We start from the raw sequence: 23,077 nt of genomic DNA, 5'->3' as shown, positions 1-23,077 counted from the left end.
GTTAATTCACTACTTAGGAAGGGAAATATTCAAATGCAACATTTATAACTACCCAAGTATCGCATTGGATTGGGGGGAAAAAACTGATTTTCTTTTGGGTAGAATGACAGATAACTTCAATAAATCATATAGAGTATACATTTGAATGATAATTTGGTTCTGAAAATTGATAGGATGGTAATGGATATCCCATGTGAAAATAAAAGACAAACAGATACAAAAACTGTACCTCCCCACTCCAACTTGTCACCAATACTGTACCACACACCCCCCCCCCCCCCCCATCCTTCCACCACTATTCACAGCCCAATTTAAGAAAACATTATAAAGATTTAGTCAATGGATCCAACTTCAAAAATCATATACTCCAAGTAGCTGGGGATGGTTGAGAAAGAACTTCATATTTCATTGCTGCAAAAATGGAATTTTTTTGCACCAGTTTTCCATGGATAACAAGCATTAAAGAGCTAGCCAACTCCTTTTGATATTCCTTCAAAGGGAATCCATCCAAATCGGTGGTTTTCAAACTTTTTCTTTCCACTCACATGTCTCTTTAAGCAATAAGTTCTTTATGCTATAAGTTCTCTGTGATTAGTAAGGGCTTGCTTAAGATGGTATGTGATTGGGAAGGGAAGGTTGAGATTCATTGCTCTAGACCGTTATTGAAATTTTTTGCTTGAGAAAAATTGTCATTGCCCCATTTCCTTTGGAGTTATGAAACCATGCACATAACGAGTCAATTAGGTACAATTAAAATAGTGGTTTTCAAACTTTTTCTTTCTACTCTGTGACAGATTATGTTATATTTTATATAATGCATAGATATGTTTTTGGAAGATAAATTCTGGGGTTTTTTTTTGTGTCAGTCACACAAAAACTTCACAACACAGATCTCATTTAAAATGCCAGAGCTCTGCTCAAGTCAGACAGTCCAGGCTCCCAGTGCCTTTGTAAAGACAATGGAAACTGCTTTGCTGAAAGACTTCACAAGTAGGTGTTAATTGGACATGCTGTGGCGTAATGGATTATTACTTTGGAAAGCGACAGATGAAAGGTGCTGCAGTCTATCTGAATGCAGTTTGCTGTCCTAAGAGGGTCATGTGGTTTTCTCTGAGTGAGAGAGAGAGAATTCATTTTTACAGTTCTACAGTTCAGCAGCAGCAGCTGGGACTGGAACAGGACAAGCTGGCAAGCTTGTAGAAAAACCCCATTTTGAAGATAGATTGTGAGTTCTTAGTTCAGCCTGTTCAAAGCTCTTGTAGGCCATACAAGAGGAGACGGCTGGCTGAATAATGTTTCACCTGAGATAAGGGAAACAGAAAAGGAACTCTGTGGTGACCTGAAAGAAAGGGGTTATCATCTGGAAAACCCTGATGGGCAAAATTTCTTTGGTAAGACACTAAAGTGGCAGATTGGAAGGAATCAGTTTGTGTCCAATGAGCAACAAATCAACAAGAACCTTCCTGAGCAGTAACTATTTACCTTTCAAGCACCAAAGCCTGGTGAAGATTCATAAATGTTAAATTTTGTGCACAGTATAAGAATTGCCTGATACCGGTGAACTTGGAGGAGTGAGAAGTGAGATTGGACTGTGAATCAAAGAACTTTTCTGAACTTACACACACATTACATACATATGCACTTAGAATTAGGGGGTTAAGTTAAGTTAATAGTAATGAGTTAGAGTTTGATCCTGTTTTTATGTTTAAAGAAAATTAAATATTACTTTTGTTTAAGTAACCATTTGTCTTGGTGAATTTATATTGCTGCTGGGTTTTGGGGTCCTCTGGGCCTGTAACAACTCACATACCACCTTAAGTAATCCCTTACTAATCACAGAGCACCTATGGCATAGTGATTACTTAAGGTGGTATGTGAGTGAAAAGAAAAAAATTGAAAACCACTTGTCTGATCTGACTGAAATCTTGATATTGTATGAGTACTACTGATATTGCATTGCTGTACATGAATAAGGTGGTGGTGTAGCCCTGCGCTACTTGAAAGAAGATACATACATGTAGTGTAGTCAGGTTAAGCTCTGAGTTTTATTAGGGCTCAGACCCAACTTTTATACTTGCATTATTCCTGCTGTTCCCCCCCCACTTTGGCTGACATCACAACATGCATAACAAAGGTGGGTTTCATGCATATCAATGCCTTCTTCCCTGCGCACTGTCCCCGTCTGTTGGCTGTACAGCAAGACCAGCGCCATTTTGGAGTCACTACCCTTGCCGTTCACCCGCCGGTTTGCTTGTTGGGGCCAGTGCCACTGCGTGGGCTGATGGCCTTTGGTTGTGCTTGCTGCCCAGAGTGCTGGCTCGATCACCACAGTGGGCCCCCTCAGTGTTCCTTCAGCACAAAAAAAAGCCTCTAATTCAGATTCAGATTTCTGATTTCAGACTTATTGTCAGAGTACATATGTGACTTCACATACAACCCTGAGATTCTTTTTCTAGTGGGAGAGGCAGAATTACCACTTATTGGTCATGCAAAAAAAACTACACAGCGTTTACATGAAAACAAATAAAGAAATATAAACAAAATGATTGTGCAATGCAGAGAGGAAAAAAAAAGAGCAAAAATAAGAGTCTTTAAATGAGCCCATGTTTAGGTTTGTCGTTGAGGGGTCTGCGGCTGGAGGGGTAGCAGCTGTTCCTTAACCTGGTGGTGCGAGTCTTGAGGCACCTAGACCTCTTTCCTGATGGTTGCAGTGAGAATAGAGCATGTGTTGGGTGATGTGGATCCTGGATGATCGCTGCTGTTCTCTGACATGTTCTCGATGGTGGGGAGAATTTTTCCTGTGATGTCCGGTGTTGTGTCCACTACTTTTTGCAGGCCTTTACACTCAGGGTATCGGTGTCCCCATACCAAACCCTGATGCAGCCGGTCAGCATAATTTCCACCACACCTCTGTAGAAGACTTTTTCAGGGTTTCCAATGTCATACCAAACTCTTTCCAACTCTGTCCACCTTCGCTCTGTTAGTTTTAAACCTTGTGTGTTGTTACTGTTCCCTTGAAGAAATAGCATATCTGGAATCCCTTAGGATAAAGAGTAAACCATTGGTAAAGTCTCTACTATTTAGTCAACAATATTTACTTATATATGTTCTGCATAAGTACCATTTGTCTGGATGTGCGTTCGTATGTTTTGCAGGACTGGAGAACATAGTTTTGTCAGGTAGTACCTTTTAAATTGGATAATAATAAATTTGAAACTGAACTTCAACTTAAAATTTAAATCTATTCATGATTCTGGTGTATTTTGTACATATTTTATTCGTTCATCATCTTGCACAGCTTATACCAGAGCACCACAGGCAATCATTATATGCACTTTCATTGGATCTGAGTGCTTGTGCATGAATCGCAGAAGGTTGGTTTGCAGATGCAGCAGGCAATCAAGAAGGCAAATGGAACATTGACCTCATGGCTAGAGCGATTGAATTTAGGAGCCGGGAGGTTGGGCTGCAATTGCATAAGGTATTGGTGGAGTACTGTGTGCTGTTCTGGAAAAAGGATGGACTGGCTTTGGAGGTGGTGCAGAGGAAGTTCACCAGGTTGATTCCAGAAATGAGGGTGTTAGGCTCTGAGGAGAGATTGAGGTGTCTGGGACTGTACTCGCTGGAATTTAGAGGAATGAGAGGGGATCTAATAGAAATGTATAAAATTAAGAAAGGCATAGATAAGATAGAGGAAGACCAGAACCAGGAGAAATAGAATCAGGATTCTGGGTAGTAGATTTAGAATGGAGATGAAGAGGAACTTCTTTTTCCCAGAGGGTAGAGAGTCTAGAGAGTTCACTGCCCATTGAAGGAGTGGAAGGTTCCTCAATAAATATATTTAAAATGTGGTTGGATAGATCTCTACATAGTAGGGGAATTGAGGGATATGAGGAAAAGGCAGGTAGGTGAGATGAGCCCATCATCACATCAGCTATGATCACATTAGGTCGACAGACTACTCCTATTTCTTGTTCTTATGTTCTACATTGCGATTTAAGATGGCCTTGTCAGGTCCTGCAGGTTCCAGCAGATATATCATTATTAATGAATAGTTCACAAGAAATGTTAATGTGTTCTTCTAGTTCAGAAACCCACTATGTGCTTCTAGTACAGGTAGTCCCCAACTTGCAACCAACGTGTGTCCATCCACACATATGACTGAAAAATTTAAAAAATATATAAAGAAAAAATATAAAATTGACATGAATTATGTTATGTGTGACAAACTATAACAGGAATTCAAAGCATATAAGAGTCAAAATGTGCATACTTACCTTGTTAGTCAGCAGGGCATGGCCATTTTGATTCCTGTGCACAAGCGCGAGTCTTCAGTTGGGTTCACATATTGGAGTTCAGTTGGTGCATACGCGAGAGTTAAGGGTGCAACTTCAATCTTGTTAAGGCCCAAAGACTTGCGTATGTGACTATCTAAGACTAGCGTTTGCGCCAACTGAAGACTCGCACATGCCCATAGGAATCAAGATGGCCGCACCCAGACTACGGACCCTGGGACGCTGACTAACAAGGTAAGCATGGACCAGAATGTGGGAAGATTCAGCAAGTTTGATTGACAAAATCTGAAAGCTTTAAGTTGTTATCGTCAAATCTACAATGAAAAAAAGATTTGATTAAAAAGGTGGTTTTTCAGACTTTGGTACTCCAAGCGTGTGGGAAAAATTCCAAGTTACGTCCATTTTGAGATCCAACCGATCCTTCAGTACCAATTACAGCCATAAGTTGGGAAGTATGTGTATTCCCTTTTCCTGCTTGAAGTTCATCTTCAGCTTTGTGAGATGCGTAAAATTATTCTGAGTTTTGTTTATGAGCATCAATGGTGATGCCACATCAATGCAGGCCAGGTTATTGGGCATGAAAACAAATAACTGTTCATTGTACTTTCTATCTACTACAGTTTAATGTCACAGTTGTCTCTCAGCAGTGTAAGTACCAGCAGAGTAGGATGGTGGACTCAGCAGTGTCACCCTGTCTCTTGGTGATGTTGGAGATTTCTCGTTCTTCTGATACAAAGATGATCTATTTTCAATTTTCTTCCAGGTACGCAGACAAATAACAATGTAGTGTTGCCATTGAATTCTGTTTTTCATTTCATTTGGAAGAGAAACTTTGGCAATTGCCCTCAGAAGTAACAGTCAGGTTGTGCTATTATAAGTAAGCAATTGGACATCCATTGAAAACATCTTCCTTGCATTCTTCTGGAGTAATATACAGTTTTCTTTTGTTGTCACTTCATTCCGATTCCTGCAGTTCTTCAAATGAAATACACTGATGTACAAAATTGAACATTTCTGTTTGTAAATTTGCAACTCAGTGCAAAACTTTGATCGTCAATGAGTCTAGAAATATATTTAATTTGTGAAACTTTTTTTTTCATTCCATTCCCTGCATCGTTTTTTCCATTTTATTGGCATCATGTAGAAACCTACAGTAGGATTAAGACGTTAATAAAATGTTAGCTGATTTATTAAACACTTATGTCCTATTTTTCAAACCTCATCTTGGGAGTTATGAAATGTTGACTGCACCAGTAATCTAGAATTCATTTTCTTTCTGAGTTGTTTTCTTTTATATTCTCATTAAGGTGAGTTTTTATTAGCCACTACTTGTCACAGAGCAGATCCATGCATATTTCTTTCATTAATCTGTCGGTTGAATCACAAAGACATCACCCCACTCTCATGTATCACGCAACAATTATCTGTATCTCAGCTGTCAGAAGACTATGGCAGCCATGCTGAGCAAAGCAGTGCTTTACATCTCTCTCCTTAAACTATTTTCAGGGTGAAACAAATGCTGGAGGGCAGGCACATCTATTCAACTGTAATGCATTTCCAACTGCAATTACCCTCATAGTCTGTCATGAAGTCAATTTCCTTCATAAGGCACAGTTGGGACAACGGTTTAATGGCACAAAAAAGAAAGAATGCGAGACAAAGACTCATCAGACACATCTACTAATAAACTTTCATCACACACTTAATAATGATTTCTAAATTTAAAGGAAAAAGACACAACTAAAATTGACCAGTAAAGCTGAAATCAATGTAAGTTTAGAATTAATCAATATTGATAATAATGAGTTTATTTTATTTTTAAGAACAACTCAAAAATATCAATAACTTTTTTTCTGCTGCCCAAAACATTTCCTTGTAGATTTTTATTGCTTTAATAATAAAATATATATTAATTTTTCAGGTTATTTTGTAAACGATTATCACTGAACAACAAGGTTCTATCACAGCAACTGGCAACATAATGATTGGAAATAATGCACTTGTTTAAAACAATCGACTGCTTGGAAATTTCCTTCTCTCTAATAGAAATTCCTTGCAGAGGCAGGCGACAGGCCTTTCAGTTCCATTGTGATCACATTTTGAAGTCTGTCCTCACCAACGTCTATAAACCTCAGTCCACTGTAAATTGGGACTGAGGTTTTGGCCCCATGGAGTTATGTACCACCTTCTCATTGCCTGACGGTCCCTGCAGATGTTGGAAAATGTCACTTGTTCCTCCAAAGTCACGTGGTGTGGTGAGCATAGGCAACACGAGGATATATCACCTTTTCGGCCGCTTCCTCTCAAAACCTTTTTGAGCTTTTCAACTCTCTCACCAGTTGAAGAAAGCCGTGGCATTTTTGAAGAGAGGAACTGAGAAAACCATGCAAACCAACTGCTTAAATTCAGTGTCGTATCCAAGGTTATCATAACCGTTTGGTTTTGAGAATGGTCAAAGTGATTCAATCATAAGTTGTAATCAATGCTAACAATAATAAGCTTATAAATGCAATGTACACATGCACTGAAATTCTTACTTGCTGTTGCTAAACAGGTACTTTGTGAAAAAGACAACTTCAATAGTTTACATAAAATTACTGTACAGAAAGCCGTAATAAATGCAAATGAAAGATAATAAATGTTCACAGTTGCATGGCACAAGAAAAAAAAGTGGTGCTTCAGTAATGAAACCAGGTCTTTTGTGGCGTCAGAGTGGTTTATGATCAGGGTAGTAAGGAGAGATTCAAGAATCTGCCAGCCATTAGGAAAATTCCGTTCTTGAACCTAGAGGTGTTGGACTTCAAGCTTCTGTCCCTTCTTCCCGATGATAGTAGTGAGAAGAAATATTTGAAGAATTCTACCAGTAATCTGCGCATGCAGATCATGATTTGGTTATTTCTACCTTCGGAGTTAGCGTTGACTATCATGTGAATGTCTGCTGCTTCCTCAATTCTGAATGCCCTTATGAACTGAGATTCATCCTCTAATGGACAATGAAAAGATGTTGTGTTTTATGAAAATCCTACTGTGTTACAAGACTGCAAAAGGTCTAATCATGATTTTACATTGGGAACCAATGTCCTTGAATGGATTTTCTCTTGACTGGAGCCAAGATTCACGATGAATGAAAATAGATTTATTTTATAATATTTTTTGCATACAGAGTTGACTGTAAAACTTGACATCAATTGAGAAGCTTGGTTTCAAATCTCACTATTACAATTAATTTTAAACCCCTGTTATCCAGAATTCAAATAACCACCAGCCTCAAAAATCGCAGAAAATAAATACTTGTAGTTTTTTTTTTAAATCAAGTTTAAAATTGGCTTGCCTCACTGTTAGTTCACCAATCCACGCCAAACAGAATCTCAAGCAACCATCAAATTCAATGATCTGGCACCCACCAATCCCCATATACCCACCAAACCCAGATACCAGGGTTTTTTTTAACTGTAAATAAATCTGGAATAAAAAATTAATGTTGATAATTAGCAGATGTTGAAAGCTGATTGGATCCACTAATGTTTTCCATGAGAGGAAATATCTCCTAGTTTATCCCAACTATAATCCATACCCAGAAATATAGTTAAGTTTCAACTACCTCTTCAGTTCAAGGACAATTAAGCATGAATAATAAATGACAGATTTGACAGTGATGTGAATATCACATTAATGAATAGATGAAGGGCAATCTACCAATCATCTCATAGATGCATCCACAATATATGTCATTTTCTAAATATGACAAGCTGGCCCAATGTTGAACTTCAATTTGGTCTGCTGCCAGGCTTTTACATCCACTGATATCATCGATGTTGAAGACAACCCACAATAGAGAGACCAATAAGGTGATTTCTTCTTCCTTCTCTTCCTGTATAAGAATATACAAATTAGGAGAAAAAAAAAGACCATTGAGGTTGAATTTTGTAAGTTTGAATGAGCTCATCTCTCAATCATTTAAACGCGAGAATACAGATCTCTCGCCTCTCTATCTTCCCACATACACAAACCCCCATTGTCCAAAAACAGAAGTTCTCAACCTTTTTTTTCCACTCACGTACCACCTTTAGTAATTCCTTACTAAACACAGAGGCCCTAAGGCATCCTATGTAATATGATTTCCTATTACTTAAGATGGTATATGAATGGAAAAAAAAGGTTGAGAACTACTGCCATTGTCCAGAGAATCATTGCAGATGCAGATGCCCAGGAAATGTAGAAATGTACAAACATTCATGTCTGCATCTTACTTGCTTAGATTTAAGAAAGGTTGTCAACATTTGCTACTATTGTACCTACTGCTCCTTTACATATGCAAGCAGCTCAAAATAAAACATCTAAAATTGTGCTTTACTCACTGTTGAAAATGAAAGAGAAATTTGGGAACACTAATTTTCAGCACACACTGGGGAAGCCAGTGTCATCTGTTTCTCTGCCCGAAAAAAATTGGTACCGAATTCTATCGCATCGAGTCGGTGTTGACATTTCTGCTCATACAAATGGAGATACGAGCAACAGTGCACAATTAAAAGCAGTGTTGCCGAGAGAGAGAGAGAGAGAGAGAGAGAGAGACCTGTAGCAGAGAATAGAATTTAAATTAAATTTTAAATTGGGGCATGCAGCAGAGCAGCAGGCCCTTTCTGCCCATGAGCCCATGTCTTCCAATTGCATCCAATTGACCTACAACCCCAGTACATTTTTGGAGGGTGGAAGGAGCTAGAGCACCCAGAGGAAACCCACGCAGCCATGGGGAGAGTGTGCAAACTCCTTGCAGACAGCGCCAGATTCGAACCCAGGTTGCTGGCACTGTAGCAGCGTTGCATTAATCGCTACGCTGACCATGCCACTTGCCAATTCTAAGTAGCACTGGCTTGTGCAGTTAAAGAGAAGCCGCTCCCATATCCAGAATGCCTTTTCCAGGAGACAACCTACCCATGTACTCCTGCTGTCCAGTGAGCCTTCACAGTCTGCACTGGGAGTGGGAAAATAGCGATGTGGTGGTTCTTCACTGTGGTCCAATGGAACGTAATAGTTTGATTTATTTAATAGAAAATAATTCCTCTTTCCTCGAGCTATCTCTCTGTCTTTCTTCTTTCCTCCAGTCATGCATTTACAGAACCACTGCACCCACTCACCCCTGCCACTACCACAATCAATTCTCACCTTTCCTCTCCTGACCTCCTATCTTGTGTGTTAGCCTGTGTTCCTCCCCCTGCCCTCTTCTCCTTAGCTTTTTTTATTCAGCACATACCTTGAAATAGCCCCCAGGCCCAAAACATTGGTTATATATCTTTACCTCTTACAAACGCTGTGAGTCCTGCTGAATTCCTCAGCAATTTTGTGTTTTTACTTCAATCACAGCATCTGCAGACTTTCCTGTTTCACCTAATTCCTTGAATGTTCTTTCTGTAAATATAGGTGTTGGATGTCATTATTTCGTGTTCGGCCATTTGCAGAATCTTCCATGTGTTTTGTAAATGATGGGATGCAAATGTTCCTTTTATAAATTTAAGCAAATTTCTTGTTGTGAGAAAGTGAACAAGAGAATCCATACAGGCGAACATGGTTGGCGTGGGAGTTAGCACAACGCCTTTACTGCACCAGCGATCAGGATCGGATTTGGGTTCGAATCCTGCGCTGCCTGTTAGGAGTTTATACATTCTCCCCCTGTCTGCGCGGGTCTTCCTTGGGGGCTCCGGTTTCCTCCCACCTTTTAAAACTTATCGGTGGTGTAGGTTAATGGGGTGTAAATTGGGCAGCACGGACTCGTGGGCCGAAATGGCCTGGATGTCTAAATTTTTATAAAACTTGAATTAATTAAAACGTGCCCACTTGAAACAATGTCAACCAACATTAATTCCTCCTTAAATGATGTCCTCAACCTTGTAGTTGAAGGCTAGTCTTATGGGCAGGTGCAGAAACCAGGCACTATGGCCTCCAGAAGACAGTTAGCATGTGTTTGGATCTTCACTCTTGATTCAGTATTGAAAACTCATAGCCATTTGTTGAGAGTTCCAGTCTTTTCATCTTACTTTTTATATAATTTCCAATCATTTTGCATGTACGGTACTTTCTTTTGAAGCTCATGGATTCTGTGAGATGTTGTGATAATGGAGTGAGGAAGTTCTGGGAACAGCAGTGAAAGTGTGTCTAATTCACACCTAAACACATGGACATTAGAAATGACATTTACTGCTGTGTTTTTTGACAGAAGTCAGGTCCCAACATTTAAAAAAAAACACATGGAAGACTCTGCAAATGAGATACCCTGACCGAACACGAAATAATGACTATTAAAACCCAGCGCTTCACTATCTACATGGTAAAATTGTCAAAAATGATCATGACCTCAATTTTTTTAAAAATATTTTATTTTTCACACTATGAACCATACTGACCAAAATACATTCAAACATTTCCCTCTTGAATATACACAGTGTCATTTTCTCCCTTTTTCCCCCTCCCTTCCCTTCCTCCTTCACCCCCCTCCCCACCCACTCAACGTTCAACATATATGATACATTAAACCCATTAAACAATGTCATCACACAATGAAAATAAACAAGAAATTTGTGTCTTCTACTTTTACACACTGAGTCAGTTCATTTCGTCTTCTTCTCCTTCTGTCATTTTAGGTGGTGGAGGTCTGCGGTAGGACTTCTCTATTGTGTTCCATGTACGGTTCCCAAATTTGTTTGAATACTGTGATGTTATTTCTTAAATTATATGTTATTTTTTTCAATGGAATACATTTATTCATTTCTATGTGCCATTGCTGTATTCTCAGGCTATCTTCTAATTTCCAGGTTGACATAATACATTTTTTTTTCAACAGCTAAGGCTATCATAATAAATCTTTTCTGTGCTCCATCCAAATCGAGTCCAAGTTCTTTACTTCTTATATTACTTAGAAGAAAGATCTCTGGGTTTTTTGGTATGTTGCTTTTTGTGATTTTATTTAATACCTGGTTTAGATCTTCCCAAAACTTTTCCACTTTCTCACATGCCCAAATTGCACGTACTGTTGTTCCCTTTTCCTTCTTACAATGAAAACATCTGTCTGATACTGTTGGGTCCCATTTATTTAACTTTTGGGGCGTGGTGTATAGCCTGTGAAATCAATTATATTGTATCATGCGTAACCTCGTGTTTATTGTATTTCTCATAGTTCTGGAGCAGAGAAGTAATATAAAATCAGTCTGTTTGCAGATGACATCATAGTATACTTTAACAGAACCAGAAATATCAATAAAAGAATTACATAAGAAATTGAAGGAATATGGAGAAGTTTTGGGGTACAAGATCAACGCAAATAAAAGTGAAGCAATGCCAATGAATAATGCGGATTTCACAAAGTTTAAGAAAGAATCACCATTTAGATGGCAAACACAAGCAATCCAATACCTAGGTATACAACTAGATAATAATCTAGGCCATCTAAACAAACTAAATTATCAGCCATTAATGAAGAAATTACAAGACGACTTAGAACATTGGAAAGACTTACCACTAACACTGATAGGAAGGGTAAATTGCATTAAAATGAATATCTTCCCAAGGAATACCTATTTCAATTGTTACCAATTCACCTAACAGAGAAATTCTTCAAGGAGCTAAAGAAAATAATAAAGAAATTCTTATGGAAAAGGGGGAAACTGAGGATCTTTGGCTTGGCTTCGCGGATGAAGATTTATGGAGGGGGTAAATGTCCATGTCAGCTGCAGGCTCGATTGTGGCTGACAAGTCCGATGCGGGACAGGCAGACACAGTTGCAGCGGTTGCAGGGGAAAATTGGTTGGTTGGGGTTGGGTGTTGGGTTTTTCCTCCTTTGTCTTTTGTCAGAGAGGTGGGCTCTGCGGTCTTCTTCAAAGGAGGTTGCTGCCCGCCGAACTGTGAGGCGCCAAGATGCACGGTTTGAGGCGAGATCAGCCCACTGGCGGTGGTCAATGCGACAGGCACCAAGAGATTTCTTTAGGCAGTCCTTGTACCTCTTCTTTGGTGCACCTCTGTCACGGTGGCCAGTGGAGAGCTCGCCGTATAACACGATCTTGGGAAGGCGATGGTCCTCCATTCTGGAGATGTGACCCACCCAGCGCAGCTGGATCTTCAGCAGCGTGGACTCGATGCTGTCGGCCTCTGCCATCTCGAGTACTTCGATGTTAGGGATGAAGGCGCTCCAATGAATGTTGAGGATGGAGCGGAGACAAAGCTGGTGGAAGCGTTCTAGGAGCCGTAGGTGATGCCGGTAGAGGACCCATGATTCGGAGCCGAACAGGAGTGTGGGTATGACAATGGCTCTGTATACGCTTATCTTTGTGAGGTTTTTCAGTTGGTTGTTTTTCCAGACTCTTTTGTGTAGTCTTCCAAAGGCGCTCTTTGCCTTGGCGAGTCTGTTGTCTATCTCGTTGTCAATCCTTGCATCCGATGAAATGGTGCAGCCAAGATAGGTAAACTGGTTGACCGTTTTGAGTTTTGTGTGCCCGATGGAGATGTGGGGGGGCTGGTAGTCATGGTGGGGAGCTGGCTGATGGAGGACCTCCGTTTTCTTCAGGCTGACTTCCAGGCCAAACATTTTGGCAGTTTCCGCAAAACAGGACGTCAAGCGCTGAAGAACTGGTTCTGAATGGACAACTAAAGCGGCATCGTCTGCAAAGAGTAGTTCACGGACAAGTTTCTCTTGTGTCTTGGTGTGAGCTTGCAGGCGCCTCAGATTGATGAGACTGCCATCCGTGCGGTACCGGATGTAAGCAGCGTCTTCATTGTTGAGGTCTTTCATGGCTTGGTTCAGCATCATGCTGAAGAAGATTGAAAAGAGGGTTGGTGCGAGAACGCAGCCTTGCTTCACGCCATTGTTAATGGAGAAGGGTTCAGGGAGCTCATTGCTGTATCTGACCCGACCTTGTTGGTTTTCGTGCAGTTGGATAACCATGTTGAGGAACTTTGGGGGGCATCCGATGCGCTCTAGTATTTGCCAAAGCCCTTTCCTGCTCACGGTGTCGAAGGCTTTGGTGAGGTCAACAAAGGTGATGTAGAGTCCTTTGTTTTGTTCTCTGCACTTTTCTTGGAGCTGTCTGAGGGCAAAATCCATGTCAGTAGTTCCTCTGTTTGCGCGAAAGCCGCACTGTGATTCTGGGAGAATATTCTCGGCGACACTAGGTATTATTCTATTTAGGAGAATCCTAGCGAAAATTTTGCCTGCAATGGAGAGCAGCGTGATTCCCCTGTAGTTTGAGTAGTCTGATTTCTCGCCTTTGTTTTTGTACAGGGTGATGATGATGGCATCACGAAGGTCCTGAGGCAGTTTTCCTTGGTCCCAACAAAGCTTGAAAAACTCATGCAGTTTGACATGCAGAGTTTTGCCGCCAACCTTCCAGACCTCTGGGGGGATTCCATCCATACCTGCTGCTTTGCCACTTTTCAGTTGTTCAATTGCCTTATATTTCTCATCCTGGGTGAGGACCTCATCCAGCTCTAGCCTTAGGGGCTGTTGAGAGAGCTGGAGCAGGGCAGAATCTTGGACTGAGCGGTTGGCACTGAAAAGAGATTGGAAGTGTTCTGACCATCGGTTGAGGATGGAGATCTTGTCGCTGAGGAGGTCTTTGCCGTCTGAGCTGTGCAGCGGGCTTTGGACTTGGGGTGAGGGGCCGTACACAGCCTTTAGAGCCTCGTAGAAACCCCTGAAGTCGCCAATGTCCGTGCTGAGCTGGGTTCGGTTGGCGAAGCTAGTCCACCACTCATTTTGGATCTCCCAGAGTTTGCGCTGAAGATGGCTGCTAGCGCGACGGAAGGCTTGTTTCTTCTCTGGACAGGACGGCTTTGTAAGGTGAGCCTGGTGGGCAGCTCGCTTCTTTGCCAGCAGCTCCTGGATTTCCTGGCTGTTATCGTCGAACCAGTCCTTGTTTTTCCTGGAGGAGAAGCCCAGTACCTCTTCAATGGATTGCACTATGGTAGTCTTCAGCTGATCCCAGAGGGTTTCAGGGGACGAGTCCGTGAGGCGGATTACATCCTCGAGCTTTGCTTTGAGGTTTGCCTGGAAGTTTCCTTTCACTTCGTCTGACAGCAGGTTTCCAACATTGAACCTCTTTCTGGGGGCTTTACTGTTCCTGGGCTTTGGCTTGAAGTGAAGGTTGAGCTTGCAGCGAACCAGCCGGTGGTCAGTTTGGCATTCCGCGCTGGGCATGACCCTGGTGTGGAGCACATCTCGTTTGTCTCTTTCTCGCACCAGGACGTAGTCCAGGAGGTGCCAGTGTTTGGATCGGGGATGCATCCAGGTGGTCTTCAGGCTGTCCCTCTGCTGAAAAAGGGTGTTTGTAATGACAAGCCGCTGTTCTGCGCAGAGCTCCAACAGGAGGCGCCCATTGTCGTTGCACTTGCCGACACCATGCTTGCCCAGGATTCCTGGCCAGGTTTCTGAGTCTTTGCCGACGCGAGCGTTGAAGTCGCCAAGGATGACAACCTTGTCGGCTGTAGGGGTGCGTTGAATGAGGTTGCGCAGGTCAGTGTAGAACTTGTCCATTTCTGCTGGTTCTGCCTGGAGGGTTGGAGCATAGACACTGATGAGGGTGATGCGACACTTGTTTTGAAGGGGGAGTTGCATGGACATGATCCGGTCCGAGTGGCCTGTCGGGTGGTTTTCGAGTTTGGAGGCAATGGAGTTCTTGACCATGAAGCCTACACCAGATAGGCGTCATTCATCCAAAGGCTTGCCAGACCAGTAGAGTGTGTAGCCTGTGCCGCGTTCTTGGAGGCTGCCTACATCTGCCAGGCGGACTTCACTGAGAGCGGCTATGTCGTTGTCAAGTCTGAGGAGTTCATGTGCAATGAGGGCAGACCGACGTTCAGGTCGGTGGCTGTCAGCCTTGTCTAGCATGGTTCTAATGTTCCAGCATGCTAGCTTGAGTTTGTGAGCATCTTTTGATGGGGAGGACGTGGAGGGGGAGGACATGGAGGGGTAGGACGTGGAGGGGGAGGACGTGGACCTGTCCTCGGGCCAGCGCAAAGGAGCTTTTAGGTGGATTGCAGTGCGCGCAGTACTGGCCTCACCCTTTACACCCATGGTTCGTGTGCCGTGGCCAAGCAAGCTGGGACGTGGCAGCGAGGACCTTGGGTCGTAGGTTTTATATCGTAGTGGCCTTCTCCTATGCAGGTTTCTTACCCGGGCTGGAGGGGCCTGCCTCCCCTCCTAGGTTGGACCATACTGCCCAGACCGGGGCCGAGGCCGCCGCTGCTTTCCGTGCCGGGACCGGTGCTGCCACCTCCTACTTTCTGCCCGGATAGCGCTAGATAAATTAACAGAATGGTAGAAACAAGGGGGCTTACAGCTACCAAACTTTAAGAATTGTTATAGAGCAGCACAATTAAGATACCTATCAGATTTTTATCAAACAAGGGAAAAACCAGATTGGACCAGATTAGAGCTAGATAAAATAGGGGAACATATACTATATAAGTGGGATGAAAAGCTGGTGCAACGCAGGAATTCACCAGTACTGCACCATCTGCTCAACATTTGGAAGAAGATTCACGTAGAAAGGAATAAAACAAATTATCAACTACCAAAATTAATATTGACGCAAAATCAACTAATCCCTTTCACAATAGATAACCTTTCCTTTAGAGAATGGGAGAGAAAAGGGATCAAAAGAATGGAAAATTGTTTTTTGGGAAATAAATTATTATCTTTTGAACAAATGAAGGACAAATATGGTATAACTCACAGTTGCATACCACCAACTGAAAACCTACTTGAAGGACAAATTGGGAAACAGGCTGAGGTTACCAGAAGGAAGCAATTTTGAATATGTGATTACAGACACAATGATAATTAAAAGATTTTTAACAAACATGTACATCAAACTGCAAGAGAAAGAGAACGAGGAAATAAGCTGTAAACCCAAACAAAAATGGGAACAAGATCTAAACATAAAGATAAAGAATGAAACATGACCTCAATATTTGATGTGTCACTTATTAACCATTGTTATATGCCCATAAGTAGAATTGTTTTAAAGTCTTGAATTGAGTTCTGAATATTTTATATTTAGCTTTTGTGAAGCAAAACCTCCAAACACATCCAGGTTTGATGCAATATACAGATTATTTCATCCATACTCCTGAAATTTTTCTTGGATTGTTCAATTGCTTCTGCCTAAGGCGCCCTTCAGTGATCTTCATACAACTCCAATAGTAAATGAAAAACAAACAGAGGTAAGCAGACATTGCAACAAAAAGATATTTGCCGTCAAACTGGAAAAAAATAAACTGAATTGTCCTCCCTCACACCTGGTTAAACAGGAGGAGCTCAGTGTGCTGCACCCATAGCCAACTGGAAGCATACAAACTTCATCCTCTTTCCCCTTTATGATGCAATTGGACTGAAATCATAACAAGGTACTGGAAATCTGAAATGAAAACAGAAAGTACAGGAAATAATTATTGTGTACAGTTCTTGCCACCACATTGCAGGAAAGATGTGGAGGCTTTGGCGACAATGCAAACGAGGTTCACCAGCATGTTGCCTGAATTGGAAAGTTTTAGCTGTCAGGTCGGACAAACTTGAATAGTTGTCACAACATGTCGGAGCACACTGATAGGTTTATAAAGTGATGGAAAGCATAGATAGGGTTTTTCGTCTAGTCTGGAAATGTCAAATACCAAAGGCCGTGGGGGAGATGGTGGAAGCAGATATGATGGTTACAAATTACGCAGCATTTAGACAGGGATATGCGATGCAGGGAATGGAAGGATTAGGATTAAATATTGTTTATAGAATGTGTTTAGAATCATGGGCCAAAGGGCCTGTACTTTTACTGTAATGCTTTATGTGTATTTTGGACACTTTTGTGGAAGGAATTGAATGATTTCCTATTCATTGAGAACACCAGAAATCTCTCTAGAAGAAAATGGGAGCAGATGGGCATGGACATCAATGTGCTGAATGTTGTGCCGCTAACAATTAATTACCTCACACAAGTGTTCAAAATCAGCAAACGTGTCTTCAAATTCTTCCCCTACTCTCTGTAACACCAACCTTGGATTCTGCTAATTCACCATTGCCATGTCTTTCAGTCTACCAAAGATCTCTCTGTTCATCCTCGACATACTTCTGCCAGAAGCCAAATTCCTGTTATTGAGGATGAACCAAGAACATTTAAAGAACTAAAATATTCACCCCAATCCATGGAATTGGCAGAAAAAAAAAATGTTCGGGGCTAATTAAAACATATTTTACCCTTAAAACTTGAAACTCTATTTTAAATATGAGATTTTTTTCCCCTGAAGTTCCAAATGTAGGCATTTAATTGGACACCAGGTGTTGATTGGCTTGATGGGAATTTTAGAAAAATTTGTAAGAAGGAAGGCTTCATCTCTACCTTGCAATTCTGAGGATTATTCCAGTTTTCAGTTGAGTGTATTGAGGAATCATTTGGAATTAGTGATAAGAAAATAATGATGGATAAGATATTCTAAGGTGCATCTGCATTTCCTGAAAGACTTGGTAGCATCTGATTGACTTAGAAAAAGAGAATAAATACACGTATGATATGTGAAATCACCTAATTTAATTTTATTCATTGGAATTATGACAGAAAATCATTGGTTAATTTTATTTTATTTCCTCCAAGGTGCATCTCTTTGTTGATGAAGTTGACATTAACATTGCGAATAAATTACCGGTACTTGCCTTTATTGGCGCATCTATGCAAGTGGAGGGGAAGTGCCTCCTGTACAAGAGGGGCAAAAGCAGCGATGAAGTTTTTTATTGCTCTTTTTTTTGTTTCTCTATGAGATGGCTTGCTCAAAATTGGTTGACGCTATCAGCAAAAAAGCACGAATGTTCAGTTAGCATGAGGAGCAATATCCTTTTTCCATAAAAATGCGGTTACCGTTCTGAACCAAGAAATGTAACTTGAACCATGCTCTGTAAGATGCTGAAATGGAGGAGTTAATTATTGAAGTTTCATAAGTGGAACGAATAAAAAACATTTATCAGGAGAAAAAATGCATTTGAAGATCACTGCTAATCACATGAACATTTGGAAGAGTTTAATGCTCTTCTTGTTAATGTTGACAATAAAAGTGCATAAACATAGATTTTGGCAAGAGCATAGTGATCAGCTGGCAAAGAACACAGAAACTTCTTCAGATGAAGTAAAAGAGTCTTCCTGTTAAAATGTTATGTTCAATTTTAATATGCCATCATTATGAAGAGAGAGCTGTTTATGTATTTTTTTTAAATCTGAAAACATTTCAGCGAGTGTTTGTTGTTGCGAACCAAATCTCATGATTGCATCACTCTTTGGTTTGGAGATGCCAATACATAGGAGGAGAAGAGGCTACAGAGGGTGGTGGACTCAGCTGGTGCCATCATGAGCATTGATCTTCACTCCGTAAAGGACATCTACAAGACGTGGTGTCTCAAGAAAGCAGTCTCTATCATCAAGGGTGCTCACCACTCCTCACTGCTACCATCCAGCAGGAGGTACAGGAGCCTGAAGATAAGGAACAGCCTCTGCCATTCGATTTCTGAATGGACAATGAACCACAGGCTCTACCTTACTTTTTCTCTTATTTTGGACAAATTTATTTATTTTTTAAAATGTAATTTATAGCAGTTTTTGCACCTTCAATGCCACCAACAAATGTCATGACAATTGTACATTACAATAAATTCTGATTTATCGAAAATACATGGCACGCTCTGTATTTTGGAATAGATCCAACTGGGTAACTGCCTTTTAACTCAATAAAACGATACTGTGGTTCAAGTTTTAGTTCTAAAAAGTACATCAAGCTGTCTTGAGAGGTTGGTATTCCATTGAAATTGAGGGGGAAACCAAGAGATTCAGAAGTGAATTCAATTCTGGGTTCAATGATTGGTTGAAAGCCATTTCTGGCTACTGCAACTATTCTGTTCTGTCTGAAGCTGTAAGAGTCTGACGTAAAATGAGGCTACATTAAAGTGGGAATTTCACTCAGAGACTCACTAACAGTAAAAGCAAAAAAAAATATTCCTCTGATGGCAGTGGCTGTTATAGGGGCAGATCTCTGTCCACAACCAATCTGCAAACAATTGATGTTGATTCTGGATGCTAAAAATCAAAAGGCTTCCATTCACCAAAATTGCTGTCACTGTTCATCAGCAAACATGTTCCCAGAGAAAAGGCATATGTAACATTATGGAATACATGATATTCAATGCAAAAATAACTTTCTTAAGTAAATCAGTCATATGTTATGAATATACAAATACAATTAGAAAAATCTGCTTCTCATTAAGAAGGTCAATAGTGTAAAATCAAACATACATTTTTACTCAATTACTTGCCAGGAATTGACATTCATTTTTAAATAAGCCTCCATAAAAATCAAACAGAATTCAGTAACGTTAATTCATTGCTCAACATTTGTCGAACTATCCGTGTTCTAAATTGATATTCAGGCTAATTTGGACAAGAGCATGAACTGTTAGGGGATTAATTCTTTAAGACATCTACCATACAATTTCATATGGTGAACGGGGATTTAAAAAGAATGTTGAGTGCTTTCATGTGTTCTTACGTTCGGAAGGGGCATCAAATCATACTGAAAACCCAAATGGCCAATTTGAGTTTTGCAAATACCTCAAGCTGGCATAATTCCAACCATTGTGGACGTAAGCATCTCTGTCCATTTCAAACCTTCATTACCTTAACTGGAAAAGTAATTGGTGATTTAGGAGGCCCAAGTGCAATGCTTGGAAACCTAAACAAATGGGCGAGTCCCTGGTCATCTTGCAGAAGACGTATAAATCTTAATTGGCCCTTTGCTTGAGATGGAATTTTGAATAGAAAACACAAAATTACCTTGAAAATGATATGAGTGCTTGTCTTTTTAAATTCCAAAAAACACTGTACTGAGAAAAGCACAGAAAAGCTTGAGGAACTCAGCAGATCTCGCCATATATCCCCTGAAGAAGGGCTCAGGCCTGAAACGTCAATATCTTTACCTCCTATGGATGCTGCGAAACCAGCTGAGGTCCTACAGCATTTCTGTGTTTTTACTACAATCACAGCGTTTGCAGACTTTCATGTTTTACAATATCATACTGGGAAATTTATGTCCTAAAAGTACTCTTTCCATTGGGCAAAGTCTTCTCTTGCTGCTTTGGTGACCGAAAGCCTCCTCTTCATCAAAACAGAAGTAAGAGCAAAGCTACCAAGTGTACAGGTTGACATCTTCACTGATACTAAGATTCAACTAATTGAAGACATCAAAAATAGTCCAGGACTCTCCAGAGACGGCAGATCCTGGAATCTCGAGTAAATGACAACCTGCAGGAAGAACTCAATGGGTTGAGCAGCATTGGTGGGAGTAAAAGAATGGTCAATGCTCTGGCCAGAGCCCTTTAGGAAGGGTTCCAGCCTCAAACATTGATTGCTCTCTTTCTCCCACTGACGATGCTTGCAAGACCTGTTGAGTTCTTCCAGCAGATTTTTTTTTTGTTTCAAGAATAACTGAATTGCTTTTGCAGTGATGTTCCAATTCAGTTAAGGTTTCTGGAGCAGTTTCCATGGATTTTGAGGAGTTTTACTTGCATGCAAACAATGCCATTCCTATCAACATCAAGATTGTCATCCAGCCTGGGCATTCTTCAACCAGCATTCAGTTGTCTTTAAAAATAAATTATGTTATCGTGATTTGATAAAAAAGACATATCTATTTGCCGGTTTCTTTGCCGCTCTACTCCAGTGCTAAAAATAGTTTGATTACTGTGCAACCTTGAAGAGCATTCAAATAATAGTCAACAATTATGGAAAGTTGTGAATTGCCTTTTTCCTCAGACCCCAGTTTGCATTGTCTCGGGATCAAAAAGATCACCATTGTGAGGAAGATATTGTACTGCCGGAAAATTTTGATTTGACCAAACACAAATTGTTCTGCTTTCCCCTGAAATTGTTACTGTTAATCATCGAAACAGCCAGAAGCATTTCATTTGTGGTGCTCCTCTTGTCAAAGCTAATGGGCACTTTAAATGGGCCGGTGTTAAGTAAGTAGAACCTGGAGGTGTATCCTCCATCTCAGTTAAAATGTAATATTTTGCTCCAAGGTAGAGCAGATATTCCACCAATGACAACAGTAGAATGTTCTTGGTAAAATCAAGAGACAGGTGTTTAGGTAATTGTATCAGTGCCTGCCATACAAACAGATGAAAAACGACATAGAGGAGAGGTATAATGGTAGAAGCCAATATGCTAACCAGTGATCTTTGCTTCTTCCTAGATTAGATTTAAAAGCATAGTATTGTGTACATGTGTGTGTGTATGTGCGTTTGTGCTTGTGTGGGTTGAATGTTAGTATGTCTGTGAGAGAGTGTGTGTGTGTGTGTTTGTGTGGCAAAAATGCCTTTGACCACATCGATTATGAAATGATACAAATATTTTAAAAATTCTATCCACCTATTTTTGCTTATTACACAGAAAACTTTTTATTCAATTTAAAATGCATTCTGTCAAGGCTATGTCTAAGGCTTGAACAAATGAAATTTCCTAACCATTGGAGGTTCCCCAGTGCAGACTTTGAACAGTACATTAAACAAGCTCTGATCTGCTGAGCTTTTTGGGGCAAATAAACTGGTTTTGTTTATTGGAGAACATTGAGTAACACACCAAATTACAGAAGCTGAAGAGAATTCAAGAATAACTGCTTCACCAATAGAAGAGAAAATGCATGTAAAAATTATAAATCTCCACAATAGACAGCGTACATAAAAGTAGACTAGAAATTCTTCCGCATGGAGCAACAGTTTTGTGCAGACGGCAGAGGTATTTAAAATATATTGAGTTCTTTGTTTGCAAATCATGCATCTTCCATGATGTTGCCCCAGATTTTTTTTTTTGCACAGGACAGCACGATGTGCAGTTTACTGTCCTTGTCCAGTTGTAAGCAGGACACTCTTTGACGTTACTTGCACAGGTTTCAGTTACATGTTCACGTCTTGTAGAGGTCTCTTTTCATATTTTCTTATGTTATATGAGCAGGCCGTATGGCCTATCAAGTCTTTGTCAATTCTCAAAGCTTTCCCATCAGCCCCATTCCCTCACTTCCCTATAATCTATTCTCTCTCTCACTTACTCATCAACCACTCTCCACCCCCCAATCCCAGTTCTCATGTTCATAGCCCCCCCCCCCCCCCCCACTTACATTAAAGATAATTTACTGCAGACATTTAACCTGCCATCATTATCAGCCAATTGTACAACCTAAAAAAAGACTTTCTCCAGTCCTCGGTGCAAAAACCATGCCAACGTACCTCCAGATAAACAATACATATGCAGTACATTTATACATATAAAAAATAAATAAATATAGTTTAATCAATAGTAGAGTCTCAGAAGGTTTACAGGGAGCAGTTTAAGAGCAAAAGCCTAATAGCCTGAATACACTTGAGATTGTTTGATCTCGGAAGCTAAGCAGGCTCAGGCCTGGTCAATACTTGGAGGGGAGACTGTCCTAGGAACACCAAGTGCTGTAGGTTTCTGTGAGGGGCGCTGGACAGAGTGGCGTCTCTCTGTCTCCCTTACAGAAGACAAAAGTTAAAGAATTTTTTGTGTGTTACATTCTAAATGTTGTACTATGTGATAACAATGGAACATTCACCTTTACCTTTAGTTTTGGGATGTGGGATGAAATCAGATTACCAGAGGGAAATCCATGCATTTCCAAGGAGGAGAGGCAAATTGGACACAAGCAATCAGGATGACAACAGGTCAAGCCAGCACTGAGTGATGGTGCCATCGACA

The 23,077-nt window shown here is 40.7% G+C and overlaps 2 long non-coding RNA genes across 8 annotated transcripts in view; one reads left to right on the top strand and one right to left on the bottom strand.

Annotated features, from left to right (window-relative positions):
• LOC138744731 (uncharacterized) overlaps positions 1-23,077 on the top strand; it is a 231,957-nt gene that overhangs the window by 151,656 nt on the left and 57,224 nt on the right. The window lies entirely within an intron of this gene.
• Positions 2,067-23,059, bottom strand: LOC138743961 (uncharacterized). 2 transcript variants are annotated; one of them, XR_011345143.1, is made up of 4 exons: positions 22,941-23,059; positions 16,578-16,696; positions 7,992-8,166; positions 2,067-3,040 (listed from the first exon to the last, which is right to left on the bottom strand). It is a non-coding gene; the product is annotated as an uncharacterized lncRNA (long non-coding RNA). The 2 variants fall into 2 exon arrangements; XR_011345142.1 differs by lacking the exons at positions 2,067-3,040; positions 7,992-8,166 and having other exon boundaries at positions 16,314-16,696.

This window comes from Narcine bancroftii, chromosome 10 (assembly GCF_036971445.1).
Source record: "Narcine bancroftii isolate sNarBan1 chromosome 10, sNarBan1.hap1, whole genome shotgun sequence".
In the NCBI taxonomy this organism is placed as follows: Eukaryota; Metazoa; Chordata; class Chondrichthyes; order Torpediniformes; family Narcinidae; genus Narcine; species Narcine bancroftii.
Note: the sequence above shows the minus strand (reverse complement) of the source record. Positions and strands in the feature narration are given on the sequence as shown.